Genomic DNA, 17,487 nt, shown 5'->3' with positions numbered 1-17,487 from the left:
CTCTGTGAGTCCATATCCATTCAAAACAATAGCTCATGAACCCTCACCAATGCATCTACTTTTTTTATCTAGTCACTCAGAGAACATCTTTAATTCAAGAAAGTATTTATTGAAGTAGTTTCAAAGGATTTGCAAATCCCTTTAATATACCCTTTCTCACAAAAATATATAACATCAACGTGAGACTGAATAATCACAGGAAACATGCATAAGGGGCTCACACATGTGAAATAGATGAGAAACAATTCATATCTCCAACTGAAGGATGATTATGCTATTTCACTTGGGGCAGCTAGATAGCACAGTGGACAGAGGGCTGAGCTATCTAAGTGCTATATATAATAGGTGCTACAGAAGTGTCTGTCCTTTCCTTTCTCCTCATTGGTCCTATTCCTTCCTGGGCATACTGTCTCTGCTGGACTTTTCCTACTATCCATAGGTTTCCCCGGGTCACTGGGTGTGTTCCCACTTAGGTTTATTGGCCCTGTTTTCTGATGGACTTTTGCCTTACTAGGATTTTACTTGGGGTGTAAATCCTTCAACATAGTCTACCAAAAAATAGCTGCCTATTTTGGCAACTCCTTAGTCTCCACTACTACCCCCAGATAATTAAAGTTAGTCAGGGGGCTCCCAGGGTAAGATAAGATATTTTCCTTTTTAACTTCTAAGTTTGAACCAGAAATCAGAGCATTTTCTTATAGATAGCTATTACTCTTATATACCCCCATCCCTCATGCAAGATCTTCTCTGGCTTGGTTACAGATGAATTTTGGCCAGTACAAAAGGGCACCAAAGAAGTCATGGTCAGTGCTTTCTGCTGGAACTCTGTCTTCCCAGAAATCAGCCCAAGTCAGGAAGACTAAACGTCTTTAATTCTTGATCTTTTATGCTCAAGGTCAGAGGGTTGGGTCTAGCAATCTCACACACACCTTCCTCCCTCAAGCGCCAGGAGAGACTGAGTCAGCATCAGCGTCTCAATTTCCTCTTCCTCCTCCTATTCCTTCCACACACATCACTTCTCCCTCCTTGTCCCACAATCAAGTCAGCACATAACAGCTGGGGAGGGTCAACCTTCAAACAAGTTAATAGGGAACTGTCCAATTGGCAATTAGTCTCATGTGCTTCATTATCCAAATGCATCGCTCAGTTCCAGCCCTTTACAGCTTTCTATTTTAATTATGCTTATCTGTTAGCATGAAAGGGGCAGCTTAGAGTGCTGGGTCTAGAGTCAGGAAGACTTATCTTCCTGAATTCAAATTCAACCTCAGACACTGTCTAGCTGTGTGATCCTAGGCAAGTCACTTAGCCCTGTTACTTCAGTTTTCCCATCTATAAAATGAACTAGAGAAGGAAATGCATAAGAACTCCAGTATGTATTTTTAAATAAAAAAATTTAGAGTTTTGCCAAGAAAACTCTAAATGGGGTCAAGACGATTTGTCCATGACTGAAAATGATTGAACAGCAAGCCGCAAGGCCTGCATGGGAGGCATTAAGTAATGGAAGAACTGGGATCAAGTGCTACTCCTAAGTTTTAGTGATTGTTTGACCTTGAGCAAATTATTTCTACTCCCAGTACTCTAGACCAGCAGTGTCAAAATTATATAGCATTTCTATGTGATTTTTTTTCCCCTATGGCAGTTGGAATTAAGTGACTTGCCCAAGGTCACATAGCTGGAAAGTGTTAAGTGTCTGAGGCTGGTGCTCTAGCCACCTAGCTGCCCCCATTTCTATATGATTCTATATGATCCTTGCCAGTAGCATATTGACTTAGAAAACCAGAAATTATTTTTATCCACATTTTATTGTATTTTTATTTATTTTGTTAAATATTTTCCAATTACATTTTAATATGCTTCCTGCTATCAGATACAACTGAGGTTTTGACATCTCTTCTCTAGATAATTTTCATATTCTAAATTGCCTGGAACTTGATGAGTTGCATTAATAAAGGGTATGTACTCACCAAAAAGTTTCCTATATCAAGAAATCACAGATCCTGTCTATCCATACAATCTCTCTATAGCAAAATCCAAGCACTTTGGAGGCTATATTTTTGACCAAAGAAAAACATCATCTCCTTAAATAGGGGTATTTCAGAGATATTTTGGGTTTGGTTCCAGACCATTGCAATAAAGTGAAAATCCCAAAAAAGTGAGTCACACAAATTTTTTGTTTCCTATGCATATAAAAATTACGGTTACTATTAAGTATGCAATAACATTATGTCTTAAAAAATCCATACTTTAATTTAAAATATTTTATTGCTAAACCATCATTTGAGTCTTCAGTGGATCAATCTTTTTGTTGATGGAGGGTCTTGTTGCAACGTTGACTTCTGGCCAATCAGGTGGTGGTTGCTGAAGATTGGGTAGCTGTGGCAATTTTTAAAAATAAGACAAAAATGAAGTTTGCCATATCAATTGACTCTTCCTTTTATTTAAACTCTTAGAGGCCATTGCATTGCTATTAATTGGCCTAATTTCAATATTGATGTCTTAGAGTATAGGGAAGCAAGAGAAGAGAGAGAAAAATGGGAACAGCTTGGGTTGGTAGAGTAGTCAGAATATACACAATATTTGTATATTAAGTTTGCAGTCTCATATATGCATGGTCCAAAGGATTCCTCTTTTACATTCTTTTTCTATCTTTTCCTTCCCTCTGTATTACATTCCCATTATTCTATATATCTTATCTCATTGTCATTGATTTATATATACTTCTGTACCATATCTTAGCCTATTCATTCTCCCTCATTTCTTTATAAATTTTGGGTGGATTTACACTCTTCTGGATATATATGTAATGTTTCCTCTTTAAGCCATTACTTGATATAAGTAGAATTTCAGAACTACCATCCCTCCTTTTCCATCTAATTCCTCTGTGTCAATTATTGCTCTCACACCTCACTATATAGCAAGATTATTGTTTTTATCTTTTCTTACATGTTTTTTAATCACATCATACTCAGCTCTATTCCAATATTTCTTTTGACCTACTTAATTACTAATGACAATCTTAGACATATCATTTATATTTCCACATATGAAACATAGTTTGTCCTTATTGAGTCCTTTGAAATTAGTCTTTGATGCTGAGCAGCACAGCTGAGATTGATCTTTCTTATAAGCAGAAGTTCCCCCAATTTTCTCTAATTGAGATCTCTGACAGTTCTGTGACTAGACTGAGACTATCTCTCAATTGGGCCCCATGGCTCACTGCCTATTTAAGTGGAACTAACCTGGAGGATTTTTACTCTGTCTTGGTATCTTTCTTTGGATTTCCTCTGATTGTCCAGGAAGATCACTGTTCTGCTCCAACTCCTATTTGTTTTTAGCTACTCTATGTTCACTCTAAGGCACAATTTTGTGCCTTACTTACTCTACTACTCTTACTACTCTTTGTGCCATACTTACTTACTTACTTACTGCCATCTTCTCAGAATCTTATTCCCCAAATCTTTAATCTGCAAAAACTCCACAAAGATATAAAACTCCTCCGCAATACTGCAAATCAAGGAATAATCTTACTAAAAAGAAAAGGCTACATTAGAAACCTGCCACATCTTATATTTTCCTTTTGCTTATTCTTGTTCTTGTTGGAGCAATGTAAGGATAAGATATCATAGATTTAGAAAAGGAAAGGACCTTAGAGGTTCCCCTCATTTTACAAGAAAGTAAATAAAATCCCAGAGAAGTTATATGCTTTGCCCAAAGTAACACTTAATAAGTGAAGAGCCAGAATTTTCACTCTTGTCCTCTAAAGCTGAATCCAATATTGAGCACTGTGCTACTATGAGAATCAATGCATCTATCTCCCCTGTCAGTAGTCAATTCTAGGTTACTGTACATCATCTAGGCACTGAAAGAACTTTCAATTTGCATTCTTCCCATCTGGAACACTCTTCTCACATCTTTCTGCTCCATTTGGAGCAGTCTTCTGACATCTTTCTGCCTCACTGATTTCCTTCTGAAAATAAATCTTTTTGTTCCCTAGCTCTGTACCTTATAATTTCTCTCTCCCTCTATTATTATTTACTATTTTAAATCTGAAAAGTGTGAGGCACAGTTTGTATGGAAGATATTATACAAATTAAATTTTACTGGAAAGGAGATGCAGTCTATGTCTTCTTGGTTGTTGAATAGCATTTTTAGACTTCTCTCTAGTATTTAGAGGAACCTGATGGTAAATAATTTTAAAAATGATTCTACTTGCAGTAGATTTGAGGAAGAAAGTAGAAAAAAGCAATGATAATCATTAAAAAAAATTCTACTATACTTATTTGTCATCACAGATAAAATTTGGAATTCTCTCTATGGAATAAAGTTCCCAAAATCTCAATAAAGGAAAGAATGTGGGATAGTGGGAAGAGAACCAGATTCAACTAAACTTATCTTATGTTTCAGACCTGAATCTATCATTAGATTAGTTTTGTTACTATGACCTTTTCTTTTCTTTTTTAAATAATATTTTATTTTCCCAAATACATGAAAAGATAGTTTTTAACATTCACCTTTGCAAAACATTGTGTTACAAATTTTTTTCCCTCTCCCCTACCCCAGATAGCAAGCAATCCAGTATAAGTTAAACATGAGCAATTCTTCTAACCATATTTTCATATTTGTATGACCTTTCTTAACCTCAGTTTTCTCACTTATAAAATGACAGAATTGAATTCTATTATCTCTAATATACTTTCTAGATCTTACATTCTTCAATTTACAAAATGGGGATTAAGAATATTTGTACTACTTAGGTCATTGGACTGCTACTGAAATTAAGTTTTTTAACCTTTAAAAGTAAAGTTCTACTGATATAGAGACAGCATTTCTATGATAACTAGAGGTAAATTAAAAGTTCTGACAATCTTTTGTCTACATCCAACAGAAGTGCTGTCTCTACATGAGAATGTAAGTTATTATAATACTGATTATTTATTTCAATTCATGTACATCATTCAGACAACCCAGTCAATGAAAATTATACATTGCAATACTTCTAAACAATATTCTACATGTAATAAATGGATTTTAAATTTGATTTTGAATGAAATTTCAATAGCAAGTTGTATTTACAAGACACTTTTGGAATCTTTTTTATATGCATTATATTATTTTGGCAGTATTATTCACTAGAAACATTCAAAGGAATAAGGATCTCAGTATAATTCCAAAGTGCTGTTTACTACTTTGGGACCTTGGACAAAACTAGTTTCCTTATTTGTAAAATTAATAGATTGTCTTCAATAGGTAAAAGGCCAAAGGATATGAATATGCACATGCCATTCTTGTCATTTATTTTCTTTAGTAGTCTGAATTTAATAAACATGAAATAAAGAGAACATTTCCATGTACAGAGTAGAACTAGGGGGGAGCAGGGGAAATGATTATACATTGTCACTGTGAATAGCTATTATGTATATCTTATTTTTCTTTCAAAGTAATAATATATCCAATATATAACTTTTAAAGCTCTTCTGATTATAATTGTGAAACAATTAGTACAATGCCTGACACATGAATTGTATAATGACTGAATTGTCCTGGAATGGAATGCTCTTTTGATGTAAAAAATGACAAAAGGGATACTTTTAGAGAAAGGAGGAAGATATGAAGTTGTATAGAGTGAAATGAATAGAATCAAGAGAAAAAAATGCTACAGTGACAGTAACATAGTAAAGAAAATAATTTTTGAAGACTTAAGATTTATGCAATGATTAATCAGGTCTCCAAAAGACCCATGATTAATCAGTTTTTCCTGCATCTTCATAGAGAGGTTATAGACTAGAGGTGCAGAATAAAGTATATATTTTCAGATATGGCCGTGCTGAGATGAAAACCAAGATCTACTACACAATCTCTATAGCTTTTCTGAGTATTATTTGTAGCTATTACCACAGTCAATCACTACCAGCAAAAGTAATTTATAATTGACCAATTAAGGATTCTACATTTTCTGGGATGAGGAATGTGTCACCACTAAGATTTAGCACTAGAGGCCTGATCTACTTCAGATATGTTCCTAGATTCTTTTCTGACACAAACACGAGACAGAATCTAGCATCTTGGTTCTTGGAAGGAAATAAACTTACTCAATTATGCCCAGGAGATATCAACCCAATTTCAGGACAGAACATGAAAGAGGCAGTGTCTTAAAAAACAAAAAAACAAACAAACAAACAAAACTCAATGTCAAAGGATTATATAATTTAGAATTGTAAAAGATCTTTAAAATCATGTATCTCTTCATTTTTCAGTTGGGGAAACTAAGTTTCTAAAGAAGAGAAGTTGCTCAAGGCCACATAGGGATTGTGGGCATAATAGAGATGGACATATTTGTTTTTTTACTTTAAATCCAATTTTTTTTCATTATCTAATCAAAGAAATTTGATACTAAAACAATTCAAAGTTTAATTATTCGATTTCAGCTAAATCTAATTTAAACCTATAATACTAGTGACACATGGACATTAATGAGCAAGTGTATTATGATAATCTATTGTTGAGTTGGAAACCTCCTGGTAGTAATTGTCTGTCTAGGAATACTTCCTTACCATCTGATACCAAAACATAATACATCTCTAGTTCTGAAACAATTCTAGCTAGATAGACTATGGGAAAAAATCCAATAGCTTTGTTTTTTATTTTCCTCAATTCCCATATTTACTTAAGCTTCTCTGCCAAAAGCTACAAACTTGTTTGTTTTCAAGTAGATTTCTGCAAGTGTTGCTCCTAAGTGAGACAGCTATATTAATGTTTTATAATGATAGTAAAATTTGGAGCACTCAGAATCAGAGAAGTAAATTAACTATGATTTTTTCTATGCTTAAATTTTAGGAAAAAATCATTAGATAGAAAATAAGATGTGAACTGAAGTAAGTTTGTTCAGTTTAACAAAATAAAGGAAAGTGCTTTTATTTGGAACAATCATTAATATTTTCTATGGGTGTTTGATTAATCACAGCATCTTGAGCTCCTTATGCAGAATGGAAAGTACCCTCAAAAATCCATTGAGGGCAGTTGATTGGGTCATAGTATATTAGGATTATTTAAGTGAATACAGGCTACTTACTGTCAACTGTTATAAATTTGATGCCCCTTACGGCATTCACAGACTCACTCAATTCATATCACCAGTGCAAAGCTGGGTTTCCAGAAGGTGGTCTTTTGGAATGCTCATTTCAGTGGCAATCTTCCTAAATATTAGCTCAGTCAGAAGGCTCAGTTCATTTTTTGTGCAGCAAAATAACTATAAATATGTATACATATATTGGATTTAACATATATTTTAACATATTTAAATGAATTGTACTATCTGCCATCTAGGGGAGGGGGTGGGGGGAAGGAGGGAAAAATTTGAAATAAAAAGTTTTGCAAGGCTCAATGTTGAAAAATTACCCATGCATATGTTTTGTAAATAAAAAGTTTTAATGAAAAAATTTAAACCATTTTAAATCATAGCTGAAATTGAAAATTAATTTAAGAATGAGTATAACAACAACATTATAAAGATGAAGCTTAATTGGAATGAAAAAACATGAAAGGACACTTCTAGTCTGTCCTTTTGTGGAGAAGGGAAGTCCACAGGTGTTTCACAGTACACATATATTTGAACTTTTTCAACTTATCAATCAATTCTACTGATTGTTGCCTCCTCCCTTTTCAAATACTATTTATTATATGGAATGGCTCTCTGGTAGAGGGAGAAAGAAGAGAAATAAGGAAGTGAAAAACAGAAGATATCAATAAAAAAAGTATTTAAAAATAATTTAAGGAAATTAGTTTAGTTCAGTCATTTCCACCTTCCAAGCTCCTTGGGCATCTTATATAGTTGAGGGGCTAGGGATTCCTAGGGTTAAGTCAATCTACTTCCTGGAGATAAATTCATTGTCTGGACACTGGTTTCATATACAATTAAGGGATTCACACCTTTCACTCCTTCTAGGGTAATTTTGCTTTTCAATGATTATCTTTCACTCAAAGCAAACCTTCAGCTTTTGCTTTCATCCTGGAACACATTTCCTCCCTCCTTATAAAGATATGAGCCCCATTCTTGAATTTAGACCTATTAAATAGAATGATTTAAAATAAATGTAGAGGGAGTCAGAGACCAGAGGCTAGAGATCTATTCAGTTCTCTTCTGACCTCCTTAGAAACTTATTCAGTTCTCTCCTCCTTCATTCTCAAAGGGAACCTCCTGCTCCCAGAGTTGCTAATTATGGTCCTCTAAGTCATAAGAAGAGGAACCAAGCAGAGGAGAAATCACTGGGTTGAAGAGATGGTAAAAGCTAACAGCAATGGTTGAAGCTATAAGACCTAAGTTTCTTAAAAGAAAATGAAGAGTTCTATGAAAGTTACTGAATCTAGCCCTTTCAAAGAAAAGAATAATCACCATGTGTTCCCCATAAATAGAGAAGTAGCAGAGAAAGAGTTTTTCTTTACTACTACTATATGAATTGTATGGAGAAGGGTGGCTATTCCCTGCCTGCATCCTGTAAAATCATGTGAGAGCTCTGAACATGTATGATTCATCACTAAGAGTGTCCTAACTGGCTGGCTGGAGGCAATTGTGAATCATCACTGAGAGTATCCCTAATTGGCTACAGAGGAGGAATAGCTGATGAGTCAGAGGACCTTAGAAAAGAAATGCAAGGTTCTGGCTGGAGTAAATTAGCTATTGCTCACCAGGTGACAAGGGGTTACCTCTGGTAGGGTCTCTAACCTGTTGTCTTGGTGGTCCCATTAATATGGTAACTAACACTAGAGGGCTTAAACAATGAGCTAGCTCTTGATTTCTTGGCTTCCTGTAATTCCCTTTTATGTCTCCATTCTTTGAGCAACAGTAAGTAGCTTTTACACAGTGCTTTAAGGTTTGCAAAGAGTTTTACATATGTTATCTCCTACAACAACTGTATAAGATAGGCTCTGTTATTACTCTCATTTTACAGATGAAGAGACTGGGGCAAGGTAAATTGTCACATACCTAGTAAGAGAGAAAGAATTTGAATTTAGGACCTCATAAGTCCAAGTATAGTACTTTATCCACTGTGCCACCAGTTACCTTGTAAGAACTGAATGGTGTGGAAGTTTGGATTTGCCACAAATGGCACTATCTTCTGGCAAAATGATAGCCACTTGCTCCAGGGGCATTACAGAGAAATCATTAGCATCAGAGAGACTTCCAGAAAGAGATCCAGTGTCCAGATTGCCATAACACAGCTGGTACATAGCTCAAGGGTTCAAATAGTCCTTTTTCCAAAAATCATTTCTTAATACCTCAGATAGAAACAGTTTTTAAGGCTGTTAAAAAGTAGTTCAGGAAGTTACAGGCAAGGAGGCTAAAAAGAGTTGGTAAATAGCTTCCCTGAGGCCTTTGAGCTCTTGGCCAAAATCCTAAAATCTGCTTTTATACTCTTTGTGCCCAAAAGTCCCACAGCTGCATTCCAGATCAAACTACCTTGGGGGACAAAATGAATTCAACCTGCTTCAAGTTTACACCAAAAATTCCTTGCTTGTAACAATTCCAGTAAGTAATTATGGGAATCTGGGACTTTAACCCTCATCATCCCAGTTTTACCAATATCCTGGTCCACAATACTCAGATTTGACATTTTGTTGTAGGCTTATACCAGGATTTGATCATATAATATAAAAGAAAGGTGAAGTAGAAAATGATTATCAATATTGAAAAATTTCCCTGTGTATTACAAAGACATGATATTAGCTTCTCAATTATAACCAAAGTTGTAAATTAAGTTGCTGCATCCTTCATATTTAATATTTATATTTATATAGGAATAAGTATCTCTCCTATATCTGATTCATATTGGTCATTTTGTACCTTTTTCTACTTCTCCTTTTTGAGGAGGCCCTTCATTTAAAATATTGTTCCTAAGACATCAGGGAGAACATTTGTTGACGCCTTTATAGGGTTTCAACTTCCCCTGGAATGGTTCTGGCATAAAACACAATGATTGGGCACAAGACAAAGAGTGGTACAGGTTGACAACTGCTGAGAGTATTAGCTTAACTGTGCCAGATAACCACGAATTATTCAGACTGAGAAGATCTTAGGAAAAAGGGGGTGCCTTTCCAGCAAATATTTCTTCCCTTTGAAATCTCAATCACAGGCTGTATTATGATTTTGGAAGATTCTATCTTTCCCCCTGGGAGGATGGTGGAATTCATAGAAGGAAAAGAGAAATATCTTGCATCTTTTAAGACATTTAAGGCTTTTAAAAATATTTTGTATGTATTGTATTTTCTGTGGGGCTATAATTGTTGAAATAAAATCTATCTTGTATGTGATGCAAGTTGTCAATTTCAAGTCTAATAAAATATAATTATAAAACTTTCTTTAAAGTTTCTTTAAAGAAATAAATGTAGTTATCTCTGATATAGCTCTGATAAAAAAAATTTATAGAAATATATCCTGACTAGATTTGACTTCACAAAGGAATAAAGGCTAACACACACACGCGCACACACACACACACACACACACACACACACATGCTCACACACACACGTGTGTGTGCATGTGTGTGTTTGAAGATATATATATATACATATATATGTATGCATGCATGTATGTGTATTTATTTGTCACTAGAGCTATCAAATGTAACTGATGTAATGGTGGTGGCGATGATGATTATGTGAAAAAGGACTTAAAATCCCCATTATCTATTTTGATTGGTATACTATTAGAATTATACTGAAGGAAATTTCACTGAACTACAAAAAAGGAGTTTACATTCTAATACTTTTTCAGCTACAAAGAGCAGTTAGTTCATCCATCTGCACAATACTGCACAGAACATTAAATATAAATGAATAATAAAATGATAACAATTTGTACCTGGAATATTTCTATTCCAGAACTCCACTGGACAAAATTAAAAAATGATTTTTAGAATAAATAATAATAGTAAAAAAATTGTTAAAACCAAAACTAAAAGATATTGCTCTTTTAAAAAATATATCCAGTGGCTTTTAAGTCTCATATAAATTTTTTTTCCTATGACATACAATTGCCATTTGGCCTCAGAAAGAATGAATCTCAATGTATGCCAAAGATAATGAAGGTAATATATGCTGAAGAATAATAGAAGCTAATGGTTTTGACCTTGAATTAGGAAGTCCAATAGAACCAAATGGGAATTATGATTGTCTGTGAAGAGAACCACTGACATTCTTAAGTTGAAGATCAACGGGAAGAGCATATTAAGAGTAATTTATATCTTTTCTATGCCAGACAATATACTTCTTAGAATAGCAAGATGGATGACAATATATTGATTTATAAAGTATTCCCCTAAAAGTCATATAATATTAATAAAATATGGGTCCTGCTATCAAAAGGCAGATATATTAAGATTAATACTTTATTAAAAAGGAGGAAAAGGACTGATAGATACTTTCAGACTGCATGATAGACAGATAAAAAATTTATAGAAATATATCTTGACTAGATCTGACTTCACAAAGGAATAGAGGCTAACACACACACATACACACACTCACACACACATATGTGTGTGTTTAAATATATATATATATATATATATATACATATATATGTATGCATGCATGTATGTGTATTTATTTGTCACTAGAGCTATCAAATGTAACTGATACTGTTTTACTATTGGATGGAGCCTATGAAAAGGCTAATATATAAAAATATAATCAAAAATCTCTCCATGTTGAAAAAGAATAACTGAACAAAATGACTGATAATCAGATTGTTCGCAGATTTTGTTTGCAGATCTTGTTTACAGGGGTACATGATACTGATAAAAGATCATGTCCCAGTACTACCAAAAGTTCATTTTTAAGGAATTCAGATTTATTGATTTATGCAGAATTTGCAACAAGATGGTGAAAAAAATCCATCATATTACTAGAGATTGCAAAAATTTTGTACCTAATGAATACCCAGACACAATGTATCATGTTATGATAGGGCAGCTAGGTTACATAATCAGGTTATAGCACCGGGCCTGAAGTCAGGAAGACCAAAGTTTAAATCCAATTCCAGACACTTAGTAGCTATGTGACACTGGGCTAGTCACTTAACCCTGCTTTTCTGTTTCCTCATCATAAAATGATCTGGAGAAGGGAATAGCCAACTACTCTAGTATTTTTGCCAAGAAAACTCCATATGAGGCCACAAAAGATCAAATATAACTGAACAACAATTATAGCAAAACTCAAGAAACCTAACAAAACTCATCCCAAGCTGTGCTCACGCTAAAAAGGGGCACTAAAAAGATGGTACAAGAGAGTTTAACAATTTTACCTGCCTGCATAATAATCTTTCACATCAAACGTCAAGCAAGCATAAAACTTGTCCTAGAACCATTTCTTTCTGAACTCCATCAAATGCAAAACATGAGAAGAATGAAATAATGTGATAATTTACATTTATATACCATTCTAAAGTTTGCCAAGAGTTTAAATATATTATCTTTTTTTGAACAAAATGAGAAAATTTTTTTGGACAAATGAGAAAATTGAGACAAAAAAATAGGGAAATGACTTGCTCAGTTACACAAGATTATATATATCTGATACTAGATTTAGTATCAAGTCAAGTATACTTGACTTCAGGCCTAGTGCTTCTACTGTTTTACTTACTTGCATCTAGGCAAATGTCATGTTTAAACCTTAGTTATACTTTTCCTTCAGTTAAATATTTGCTATCCTCAGCAAATGTATATTTGGGGTATATTTAGTACATTTATACATATTTCCTATTATAAATACCCTATCCATTCTCTCTTTTTCTGTCTCTCTGTCTCTTTCTAACAACACACATGCACATAGAAACAGAGAGGAGTTTTGCAAACCCTAAAGCTATGTAGAAATGTTAGCTATAAGTATTATTCTTTCCTACCAACTAGAACGTAAACACTTCGGAATTAAAGATTTTTTTTGTTGTTGTTCTCCAATTTTTTTTTATTTTCTGAGGTTCTTAGCACACTGAAAGGCACATAACTGGTACTCTATAAATACTACTTGAATTGAATTGACTTTCTATTTGGGAAATCCCAAATTGAATAATTGGGTCAAGAATTCCAGGGCATTACATATTATTCAACTACTTCCTTTCTCTTTGTGTTTTATACTTGGAGGTATATATTACCAATTTCATTCTTCCTTTCCCCTTCTCTCCCCAGGTTTGAAATATTTATGACATTTCTGTGAGTATGGTATGTAATCAAATAGTTATCCCTTCTTGCCTGAACCTCAAACTGTCATGAACATCTCAAATCTGACATCTAGCAACTGTTTTGTCTGTCTACTGATTCTATCAGTGCCTACAATTGCTAGCAGATAAAGGCCAAATCATGATTTAAATCACTTCTAGTTTTCATCCACTTTGCTGAAAGGTCAAAGGGCTTTCTCATGACCCATAATTATTCTACTTTTGGTTACCATGTGTTATTTGTAAAAGAGAGAAAAGCAATGAGAAGACTACCTGAACAAAAACCAAATTGAAATCTTTATGGTTATTAACCACATGAGTGCTTTGGTCTAAATCTCTTCATTATGAATAGAAATGCTCACCCCTTTCATGGACATGGCTTAAGACATATAGGGATATATTTTGAGAATGTATCAGGTAAAGAGAGAAAAAATATAGTTGATGATACTTTTGGCTTCCAGAGGTCATAAGAAACAATATTTTTTGTATATGAGATAAATGGAACCTGGGCAATCTATGTGATTTTCTGGGATATATATATATATATATATATATATATATATATATATATATATATATATATATATATATATATATATATATATATATATATATATATATCCTTCCTTATACTACTATCCTTTTGAAAAGTGTTAGGTCTGGAAAGTTTGCTTGAAGCTCAGTGTATAGTTTCATCAATACAATTCAAAAGAGGGAGATTTTATGTTTCAGATAAGTGTTCTTTTAACAGTGATCTAAGAAACATAACGACGACGATGATGAAACAATAATATTAAGTTTCTAAAGTTAATAACCATTAGGTAAACAATCTGACCTGTTATATTTTTAAAATATAAAACAAATCTCCAATTGATAAATGGTCAAAGGATATGAACAGACAATTCTCAGATGATGAAATTGAAACTATATCCACTCATATGAAAGAGTGTTCCAAATCACTACTGATCAGAGAAATGCAAATTAAGACAACTCTGAGATACCACTACACACCTGTCAGATTGGCTAAGATAACAGGAACAAATAATGATGAATGTTGGAGGGGATGTGGGAAAACTGGGACACTAATGCATTGTTGGTGGAGTTGTGAAAGAATCCAGCCATTCTGGAGAGCAATTTGGAACTATGCCCAAAAAGTTATCAAACTGTACATACCCTTTGATCCAGGATTGCTGCTATTGGGCTTATATCCCAAAGAAATACTAAAGAGGGGAAATGGACCTGTATGTGCCAAAATGTTTGTGGCAGCTCTTTTTTGTAGTGGCTAGAAACTGGAAGTTGAATGGATGTCCATCAATTGGAGAATGGTTGGGTAAATTATGGTATATGAAGGTTATGGAATATTACTGCTCTGTAAGAAATGACCAGCAGGAGGAATTCAGAGAGGTTTGGAGAGACTTACATCAACTGATGCTGAGTGAAATGAGCAGAACCAGAAGATCACGGTACACTTCAACAACAATACTGTATGAGGATATATTCTGATGGAAGTGGATATCTTCAACATAAAGAAGACCCAACTCATTTCCAGTTGATCAATGATGGACAGAAACAACTACATCCACAGAGAAGGAACACTGGGAAGTGAATGTAAATTGTTAGCACTACTGTATCTACCCAGGTTACTTATAGCTTCGGAATCTAATACTTAATGTGCAACAAGAAAATGGTATTTACACACATATATTGTATCTAGATTATACTGTAACACATGTAAAATGTATGGGATTGCCTGTCATCTAGGGGAGGGAGTAGACGGAGGGAGGGGATAATTTGGAAAAATGAATACAAGGGATAACATTATAAAAAAAAATTACTCATGCATATATACTGTGAAAAAAAATTATAAATAAAAAAATATATATAAAACAAAAGTGTAGTCCCTATTCTATTGATGCTTAAACACGGTACATGTACCACACACTTACACATTACTGTATTGCTCCAAAAACTTTTCCATCCCTGCATAGATTTCTTTCTTGTTTTTTTTTTTTTTTTAATTTTCTGAGGTTAAGTGACTTGCCCAGGATCACACAGCTAGGAAGTGTTAAATGTCTGAGACCGTATTTGAATTCGGGTCCTCCTGAATTCAAGGCAGGTGTTCTATCCACTGCGCCACCTAGCTGCCCCTAGAACTCTCTCTTGTAACACAGAATTATAATTCAGCAAAACAAACTAATACACTGACAATTCCCAAAAGCATATTCTTTTTTATTTTATTTTATAAGATTTCAATTTTCTAAACATATGTTTGGATGATTTTTCAGTATTAACCCTTGCAAAATCTTGTGTTTCAATTTCCCCTCCTTTCCCCACCCCTTCCTGTAGATGGCAAGAAATCCAATATATGCTAAATATGGTAGAAATATCTTAAATCCAATATATGCATACATATTCATACAATTATTTTGCTGCATAATAAAAATCAAATCAAACAGAAAAAAAATGAGAAAGAAAATAAAAGAGCATAGTCTTTATTTCCCAAACACAGTCTATCATCTCTCTGTTGAAAAGAAGTATGTTCATCATCATACCTTGGAATTGATTGATCCTTGCATTGCTCTGAATGCTTTTATCATTGTATTTATGTTAGTGTATATGTTGCCGTTTGGGTTCTACTTTCATTTTGTTGCTATTCATTATTTCTTCTATTGTATCCAACTCTTCATGATACTATTTGAGGTTTTCTTGGCAAAGATACTGGTATGACTTATCATTTCCTTTTCTAACTCATTTTACAAATGAGTAAACTAAAATAACTTGCCTGGAGTTACACAGCTAGTTTCTGAGTAGGAATTTAAACTCATGAGGATGAGTTCCCAGTGCTCTAATCACTGCACGACCTATGTGCTTATGGATATTATTATACCTATTTAATAAAAGAATTAACCGGCTTAATCATGAATTAATTTTTTAAAGCATTATTGGGAAAATACAATGAGACCAGGCTGGAAAAGAGGAGTAGTCGGAGATAATTTTGTGTTTGGATGTGTAGATAAATTGAATTCTTCAGTCTAAAATGACTTGGGTTTCATCCCAGCCTTGGGGAGCTCTGAGCTATAGTTATCAAAGACTTTTAAGGTTTGGGGTTTTTTAAAATTAATATCACAAACTTTTAAGTAGGAGAGAGAGACAAAATCTTAGATTTTACCCCATATATGATGAAACATCACTGGATTTTTTTTTTTTTTTTGAGTAGAAGAATAAGTTCAAGAAATAAATGTTTATGGAAGATTAATTAAAATGGGAGCATGGAGTAATAGAAAGAACATTAAGCTGACAGTTAAAAGTCTGAGTGAGATTTTAGTTCTTTGTCAGTATCTAGTTATGCGATCCTGAGAAATAATAAAATTTCTGTTCAATTCAACAACCTACTTGAGGTTAGTGTATAAATAATTGAAATTAAATAGCTTGTAACCAACAGATGTTCTGCTCTGGCAAGGTTAGTTGAAGAGATGAAAAACTAATCTTTGCTTTTGTGATTTTGGATTTGTTCATTCTTTCCAAATCAATCCTTTTTTTCCCTCTCATTGGTAGATTGAGGGGATGATGCTTTCCCTTAGATCATGTCTCCTCTTGTTCCCCTCCCCCCCCCCCCGAAGTAGATGCTTTACTTAGAGATCTATTACTCCAGTCATTTTAAGCTTGCTTACCTATAAATCAACATGGGGTTAATGTTCCAGAGTCTTGCGATTTGTGTCTCTGCTCTTTAGGAGCTTACATGGCTTGTTAATAAAATACACCAAATCATAAAAATCTTGCATGATATCAGCTCAGAGGCACTTTCTTTTTAGATTTTAGACCTTTTGTTTTCCAAATAAATTTTGATATTATTTTGTCTGTCTCTATAAAATAGATAATTTAATTAGAATAACAGAAAATTTGTAAGTTAATTTAGGTAATATTGTGGTATTGCTCAGCCATAAGTTCTGAATGTCTCTCCAATTATTTAAAGTATAATTTAAAAAAAAAAATTCTTTAAAAAGAGTCATAATTGATGTGGTTTAAGTTTTGGTGTTCCCTTTCAGGGAAGCAAATGATGAGGTCTAGATTTAGGGAACCAAAATGAGATTGGGGTTTCTAGTGACAGGGAGTTAAATGATAAGGTCTAGTGGCAGGTTTGGGGTTAAGGGAACCAAAACACCTCTTGGGATTCGGTGCAACGGTAGGAAGTTTTGGGGAACTCCGTTCTGGAAGCACAGGGATTCTCTGCAAAGGAATTTACAGACCCGAAAAGACTAGACTGAAAAAAGAGGTTT

Source organism: Sminthopsis crassicaudata, chromosome 3 (assembly GCF_048593235.1).
Source record: "Sminthopsis crassicaudata isolate SCR6 chromosome 3, ASM4859323v1, whole genome shotgun sequence".
Lineage (NCBI taxonomy): Eukaryota > Metazoa > Chordata > Mammalia > Dasyuromorphia > Dasyuridae > Sminthopsis > Sminthopsis crassicaudata.
This window is presented reverse-complemented; position numbering follows the sequence as displayed.